We start from the raw sequence: 7,815 nt of genomic DNA, 5'->3' as shown, positions 1-7,815 counted from the left end.
TTCTAACTGAATCAAAGACCGTGGCTACATGGGAGGTTTAAGCCACTGCTAGACAGCCCCCAGTATAGCTGCACTGGTGCAAACTCCTAGGTAGACAGGCTATAAACTGCAATTTGCACTGGTGCACTTTACCCCTGCTTGAGACCAGTATTAGATGCATGGATGAAAACAGTGATTGATAGCAATTTACCCCATCTACGCTAAGGGTTTGCACTTGTGCAGCAAAAACAGTAGCTGAAATGGGGATAAACAACCATTGTGGACCAGACCTTAAGAGAGGTGCTGTACCCAGTGATGAGCTGCCAAAATCTTAACAACCAGTCTCTCCTCACCACACAAGGGGGTCGTGTCCCACCCCTGCCCCCCGGGACTCCTGCCCCATCCAACCCACCGCGTTCCTTGACGCCCCCCACCCAGACCCCTGCCCCATCCACCCTCCCTCCCCTGTCCCCTGACTGCCCCCAGAACTGGACAGGAGGGTCGCGTGGGCCACCGTAGTGGGTGCCCACCCCGCCCCTAAGAGCCAGAGGGACTGGCCGGCGGGCGAGGTGGGGAGTCCCAGCGGTGCTTACCTGGGGCAGCTCCCAGGAAGCAGCCGGCAGGTCGCTCTGGCTCCTAGGGGCGGGGGATCGTAGCTGGGTGGGAACAGGGGGAGCAGTCGCTCCCAGGACTGATCACATCAAAAGGACTCCGTGGGTGCTCCGGGGCTGGAGCACCCACAGGGAAAATTTGGTGGGTGCAGAGCCCCCACCGGCAGCTCCCTGCTCCGCGCCTGGCCCCAGCTCACCTCCACTCCGCCTCCGCCTCCTCCCCTGAGTTACACTCCACCCCGCTCTGCTTCTCCACCCCCGCCCCCCGCGAATCAGCTGTTCGTGCGGGAAGCCGGGGAGGGCTGAGAAGCAGGCGGCGGCTTCGCGCTCAGGCCCAGGGAGGCAGAGGCGAGCTGGGGCAGGGAACGGTTCCCCGGCATGCCGCTCCCCCCGCCCCGGGTTACCTGCTGCAGTGCGGGTGGCCCTCCTCGCGCCCCCCCGCCCCAGCTCACCTCCGCTCCGCCTCCACCTCCCTGTGCCTGAGCACGAAGCCATCTCCTGCTTCTCAGCCCTCCCCGGCTTCCCGCGAGAACAGCTGATTCACGGGAAGCGGGGGCGGAGAAGCAGAGCGGGCCGGCGCATTCAGGGGCGGAGGCGGAGCAGAGGTGAGCTGGGGCCGGGCGTGGGGCGGGGCGGGGAGCTGCCGGTGGGGGCTCTGCACCCACCAAATTTTCCCCGTGGGTGCTCCAGCCCCGGAGCACCCATGGAATCGGCACCTAAGGCGCCATTTTGGCCAGTTGTTAAATTTAGAAGCCCTTTTAGAACCGGTTCTAAAAGGGCTTCTAAATTTAACAACCGGTTCTAGCAAACCAGTGGGAACCGGCTCCAGCTCACCACTGGCTGTACCCTCCCCTCAGCTGGTAATGCACAGTACTATAGTCTTATTTTCCAAAGCACAGAAATAAAGAATGGCAAGGAAATCTCGACAGGAATATTGACACAATCAAGATCTGGGAGTGGATACAGAATTCGGTTATATACCACATGTAATTTAAAGGATAATCAGTTCAGCATCAGAATGCTGAAGACTGGAGAGGAACCTACTTGACGCTAGCTATTTACAGTGTTATATATGTGTTTTAATCATAATAATTATCCTGCAGACACAGCAGAGCAATGTTCTAAATCTTCTCAGAGGCATAAGTGGAAGAAATTTATGCTTTCAGTATCTAGCAGGAAGGGGTGATCATTTTAATCATGAAAAGCCATAACAGTTAGCACAAAAAGGGTGTCTGGTGTTTCATCGACTAGACTAAAATGTTCCTAGAAATGAACGAGCATGGAAAGTTTATGTTCTTCTTTCTTCCAGGTTCCAGTTCTGACTAACAGTGAACAGTGTGGGTGGAGAATCAGAGCAATGTTTCTAGGGCCAGATTCTTAGTTGGTGTAAAATGGTGATGCTCGATTGAGGTGAAGAATGAAGCTGCCCCAGTTTATACCAGCTAAGAACGTGGCCCTTAGTAAACTCTACGTGATAATTCCTTGTGCTTGTTTTGAAGAACAGAAATACTGAAGGGGTCAAGAGACCAAAAGTCCTTCCTACCTGCATTCCATAGATGCGAGATCCAGAAATGCTTTGGTCACACCTCTTTATATGGCATGCTTTCTTCTCTTCTGATGCATTGTATCCATGCTGCTTGATTCCCATCGTTTCAGACCAGAATGCAGGGATATTGTGACCTTTTATTTTAGTTAAAGTGGATTTAATAATGTCGTTTTACACTGGCTACGGTCTCAGTCTCAACAGAATGAAAGTTACCTCTGCCACTTGTTTCAGATCTAGAGCCTCTAGGAACAAGGAAAGCAACACAGACAGTCACAAGAACAATGTCTAATAGGCTTTCTAAATTTTATTAAAGTTACATGCAAAGTTATGACTATCCAAGTATAGATAAATCCTACACATATCCACGCACAAATTATAGCTACAGTCATACTCACATCCTCCTAGACAGTCTTACGGTCTGATGGATCTCTCATTAATTGATCATCAGGAAAGGGATGGTTCCTGCTGGAATTTTCCCATAGGGAACTCAATTTTCCCAATCTGGGCACCCTCTTTTTCAATGTGATTCTGACTATGCCTGTGCGTGAAAGTGTCAACCCTCTTTTTCCTCATTTATATTGTGTCTCCAAGAATATTGGGGTACCGCATTTCTCATAGGTTGTGTGTAGTTCCTTTTATTCTCGTTAGTACTGACGCACAACCTGCATCCTGCGGGTAAAGCATGTGTTAGAAAAAAGGTACCTCTCGGGCATTTTGTGATCTAAAATGAATCTTACGGCTAATTTTTCGCAATATCACCCATTGGTACATTTTTCCCCTGTAATCTTATGGCATCGGGTTATTCTTTGGTCACTTACTTATGTCAAGCATTTCTTAATTCCAAGGCCTAGTATGGCTAAGCTAAAATCATACAGGCCTCAGCCTGTAGGCCTCACATTTCAGCCCTATTTACTTAGATACCTAATACATATTTATCCCTTCTAATTACTGATCAATCTTATACGTCTATAATCCTACCACTTCAGTCTATTCAACATACAATGATTATATATTACATGGTATGTTAGGTAAACTTAACATCACACAACACACAATAAATGAATGATAGAATGAAGTAACTGGCTATAATATTTATACTTTAACACCACGTTTTCAAGTAACAGAAACTGAACACATGAGTTAAGGGAGACTTATTATGAATGTACAGTTGAAAAAGGTCTTACATCAGAGGTGGCTGTGTGCATCCTCTGAAGTTTACTCTAATCATTTTCAATTGTAATGAGACTTTGCAATCCACCTTTACCAGCCACACCCATCACGGCGACTGGCCCCTTGTTGCCAATTTCAGCCAATTTACCCTAAATGCAATGGTACCAGTCAGATTACCAATGGCTCAGATCTCTAGTGCAGAACTGGCCCAAGGCTGTCAATCCACCACGTTTCATCAATACCAAATTCACTCAACTCTCTTGGTGGGACGGTTAAGCTGTATTGGTCACATGATGTTTCGTAGGCAGGGGAAGGGATGTTGCTGCTTTGAAGCCTGTATGTTTCATAATTCCTATGTTATTGTGTTTTCAAATATATACGAAGGCCTTCCTTGGCTTGGATGGATACCCTTTGATGTGGAGTTTCTTTTAAACCGAGACAGAGAAGTTGCTGTCACTCAGTCATAGGGCTGATTGTGGTTTGAGTAATGCACGAGTGAACAAAAGGCCAACTGGCTCCTCAGGCGAGCCTGAAATATTAATGTAGTTTATAAACATTTCCTCTTGGAGAACAGGTCCAGGGGCACAGACAGCTGCTCTGTGGACTCATGCGACAGGGTCATAGAAGTTCCTCTAGTCAAAGGGATAAATCAGCTGATGGCATTCTCATTAGCAGCACCCTCTGCGGCTTGAGATGCCTCATTTGGCCACGTTCAGTGGCAACGAAAGCTGCCGCCCATGTCTCCAAGTAAATTATCCCACGAGGCTTTAGGAAACTTCAGGGATGGTTTGACCGGGCAAAAGAGCATGTTGATGATCTGTGGTAAATCCTCGGGTTCCACGTCCTAGGTGACGCCTATCTGGAAAATGTGACCCAAAAAAGATCTGTTTGGAGCGGCCTCCAGCATATAAAAGTTTCAAGGAGAACAGGGAAAGTCCATAGCTAGAAGAAGACACCCTCCATTTTTCATGCAGACTGGGCTGGTCGCAGCAAGTCATGAAAACCTCCCCTCCCTGCCCCCAGCCGGAGTTAATTACTATTAAAATAAAAAGTTCACTGGAGTGGAACAAACGTAATTACTTTTTGGGAGCCTAATTATCTGCATTTATTGCCAGTGCTTTGTTGTAATTGATTGCTAATGGCCTGCTTTGCTCTCGCATTATCTAATTAATACCGCCGCAGATATCGGGAGAGCAGACGGTTCTCAGAGATGGGGATTTTTCCGCAGTCCCCAGCATGCGTCTTCGCCAATTTCTGGCCTGTTTGGTCACATCTGGCCGTGGCTAGGCTGCATTCCCTTCTGCCCTATCTGGCCATGTCCTGGCTGCAGGGGCCCAACCGCCTCTGTTATTGCACTGCTGTCGATACCCTCTGCTCTTCTCCTGGGCCGCGTTACCCCCTCGTTGCTTTCCATCCTACAGCTGGGTCTAGTCCCACCTCGCTGCATCCTCTCTGAACGCCCCCGTTAGCGGCTCCAACCTTCTCTGCTGCACTCCGGCTGCTTCTTGCACCTCACTCTTGACCTACGACCACGAGCTGCAAGGGGATGCAGAGCAGATGCGTTGCTTAACGCATTTGCCTCTGTCGCTTTCAGGGCAGTTCTGTTTTGAAAAGCGACGGTGTAGAAACGGCCCCATGCTACCCAACAGATCTGTTCCCAGTGGGGGTCACTCCTACCCGCTGGCCTCAGTGATAAATAAGATCTTTCCTGCCTTTTACGCTCCTTCGCCCGGCAGAGCTCAGGCAAGAGCAAGCTGGAGTCTATTCCCGCTTGTGAATCTGCACTGGAATCACTTGCTTACCCCCGGGCGGGTATAGCAGCGGAAATCCATCAGAGGCAGCGCCAGACAGGTGGTCTCGATGGGAGGCATTGAAGGTAGAATTGGTGCCATGGAGCCTTTCTTACTGGTGATGTTCAAGAAGGACATGCTGAGGATGATATCGAGGCCTCAGCTGCAACGGGGATCTGCCCCGATTCCAGCCACTGGTGGCACCTGCATTGGGGCCAGCCCCTCACACAGACAGACAAAGCTGCCGTTTGCACCAGGGGGACTTGATCCCCGTTTCATAGATGCATAGAGCTGACCTCTTGCATAGCAAAGGCTGTTCCATTGCACCCAAATCCCTCTGCACTGAGCCCGAATAACTTGAGTTCAACTAAAGCATTTCAGTCCTCGGGAGACAACTGCATGTGCCCCAGGCAAAGAACAGGAGAGGCCGAGGGACCGCCAAGGAGACACCTTGCGGTGGCAAGTTTCAAGCAAAAGTGAGCATCGGTGCAAAGAGCTTTGCCTCTCTGCACTAGGGGTTCACACGGGTGCAGCTGCCCGGAATGGAGGCAAATGCCCTGAATTGACAAGGACTTTAAAGTTGTCAAACACACTTGAGAAGTTTCCCCTTTTGTGCTTATTGGTTTAAGGATGGGGGAGGGGGGAAGCACTAGCTCGGTGGGTAGAATCCTGACTCTGTTCCTTCTGTGCACTGGACACCCTTGATGGGGGAAATCAACTGTGCTAAAGTGAACAGCTCCCTTCCTTGAGATGCTAAATTCCCGGCATGAAATCAGGCCAGGCCCGGGGCTGCAAATGGTGACCTGGCTGCAAAGCCATTAACCGTCTGCCTGGCTCAAATGGAGTGAAATTCAGCAAGGAAGAGAACAGCAGCAAAAGTGCTGAGTCAACTCGTGGTTGCGATTCCTTCTGTGTCAATGAGAAGAGGTGAGGGTTAGAACGGCGATCAATTGTTCCCCATGTCCACCAAGAGCAGGACAAGAAGGAAGCAGCTTACTTTGCAAGCAGGGAGATTGAAGCTGGGTATTAGGAAAAACTTTCTAACTCTAAAGATTGCTCAGCACGGGGACGGGTTACCGAGGGGGATGTGGAATCTTTGTGGCTGGTGGTTTTAAAGACGAGGTTAGACAAATACCTGTCAGGGATGGTCTTGGTCAGTGTTTCTCACCCTTTTTGATGCCAGGGACCAGCTTGCTGCCTTCCTAAACTGTGTCAGAAAAAAATCTCAGGGATCGGTGCCAGTTCATGAACTGGTTGTTGAGAAACACTGGTCCGGGGTTACTTAAACCTGGCTCAGCATGGGGGCATGGGGTAGATGACCTCTCAAGGTCCCTTCCAGCCCCACAATTCTATAATTCTCTAACAGGTAAACGGACCATGGTTATTCTAAAATGACTTTGACCAGGGCACTGGAGTTTCAAGACTAGACAGAGTAGCCTACAAGACAGAGCACTGGCCTAGAACTCAGGACACCTGGGTGCTAGTGCCAGCTCTGCTACTGGGCGACCTTGGGAAAGTCACTTCACCTCCTGGTGCCTCAGTTTCCCCAGTCTGGTTCCTCGGTTCCCCCAGGATCATGATCCTGACCTGCTTTGTAAAGTGCTTCTTTGGGCTCTATGGATGAAAAGCCTTGTGTAAGAGCTAGGTGCAATTATATTGAAGTACCACATGGGAAGTGCACTGAAGCAGGACACCACTCCCTGAGTCAACACAGAGACTCCCAGTGGGCTTCAGATCAGATCCGAACTGGGGCTCCAGGTAGGCAGAGGATGACACAGAAGACTCCGGGGCCTGATCTTGCCATGAGCTCTGAAGTCAATGGGGTGCCATGCAGGCCCAGGGGGCTGTAGTCTGGGCACTGTCAGCTCAGTGGGGCGGCTACAGAGCAGCTGAAGCTAACCTGATGTGCCTTACCTGTGAAGATCAACTAGCCAAAAATAACTCTTCGGAATGAGCAGCCCAAGTATTCATTTCCCTCCCTCTAACTCCTTTTGTTTGCAGGAAAGCAAACCAATGCTGCGGCCCCCTCCAGGCAGCTCAAGGGTTTGGGGGGAGAAAACCTTTTAACCCTCAGCCTGGTGCCTGGCCGCAGTAGAAAAGGCTCAGTTTAGCGTTAGATGCAGCCACAGGAGGAGCGAATACAAATCACCAACCGCACCGCCTCCTCCGCCTTTCTCTAGGAGATGCTGAGTTCTTTGGCTCCCCTTTCCAGCGGCAGGATGTTTGGGCATAAAAACAACCCTGGATGATTTCCGAGCTATCAAAGAGCTGTACCCTGGGAGGAAAGGTTGTGTGGGGCATTTGAAGCCGACCCATAGCACCAGAAGGAAGTAAACAAGGGGTTAAGTTGCTGAGCGAGACCATCAAAGCCAATGCCATAAATGTGGTTGAAAAGAGATCAGGCACATGGGGGAAGGACTGAAATATACAGCAGGGAGGTGGGGGCGGGAGAGAACTTGGCTAGCGCCATCCATCTGCTCTTGATGTCCGACCCTTTCTGCTTACTCCTCCTTTGCGGTATGTACAGAGAGACAGAGGGAAGGAGGCTGCTGTGACATGAGTTCCCTTAGAAAGCAGAGATCAGATCCCTGCTCTGACACCTCCCAGATGCACCGGAGACCTTGTTTCAGAGTAACAGCCGTGTTAGTCTGTATTCGTAAAAAGAAAAGGAGTACTTGTGGCACCTTAGAGACTAACCAGTTTATTTAGTCTCTAAGGT

The 7,815-nt window shown here is 50.0% G+C and overlaps 1 long non-coding RNA gene across 3 annotated transcripts in view; it reads right to left on the bottom strand.

The window, feature by feature from the left end:
• Window positions 1-1,914: 1,914 nt before the first annotated feature.
• LOC122463466 overlaps window positions 1,915-7,815 on the bottom strand; it is a 34,725-nt gene continuing 28,824 nt past the window's right edge. For all 3 annotated transcript variants that reach the window (XR_006286878.1, XR_006286877.1, XR_006286876.1), the window contains one exon: window positions 1,915-7,716. This is a non-coding gene — a long non-coding RNA (uncharacterized LOC122463466). The remainder of the gene's footprint in view (window positions 7,717-7,815) is intronic.

This window comes from Chelonia mydas, chromosome 21, assembly GCF_015237465.2.
Source record: "Chelonia mydas isolate rCheMyd1 chromosome 21, rCheMyd1.pri.v2, whole genome shotgun sequence".
Taxonomy (NCBI): domain Eukaryota; kingdom Metazoa; phylum Chordata; order Testudines; family Cheloniidae; genus Chelonia; species Chelonia mydas.
Note: the sequence above shows the minus strand (reverse complement) of the source record. Positions and strands in the feature narration are given on the sequence as shown.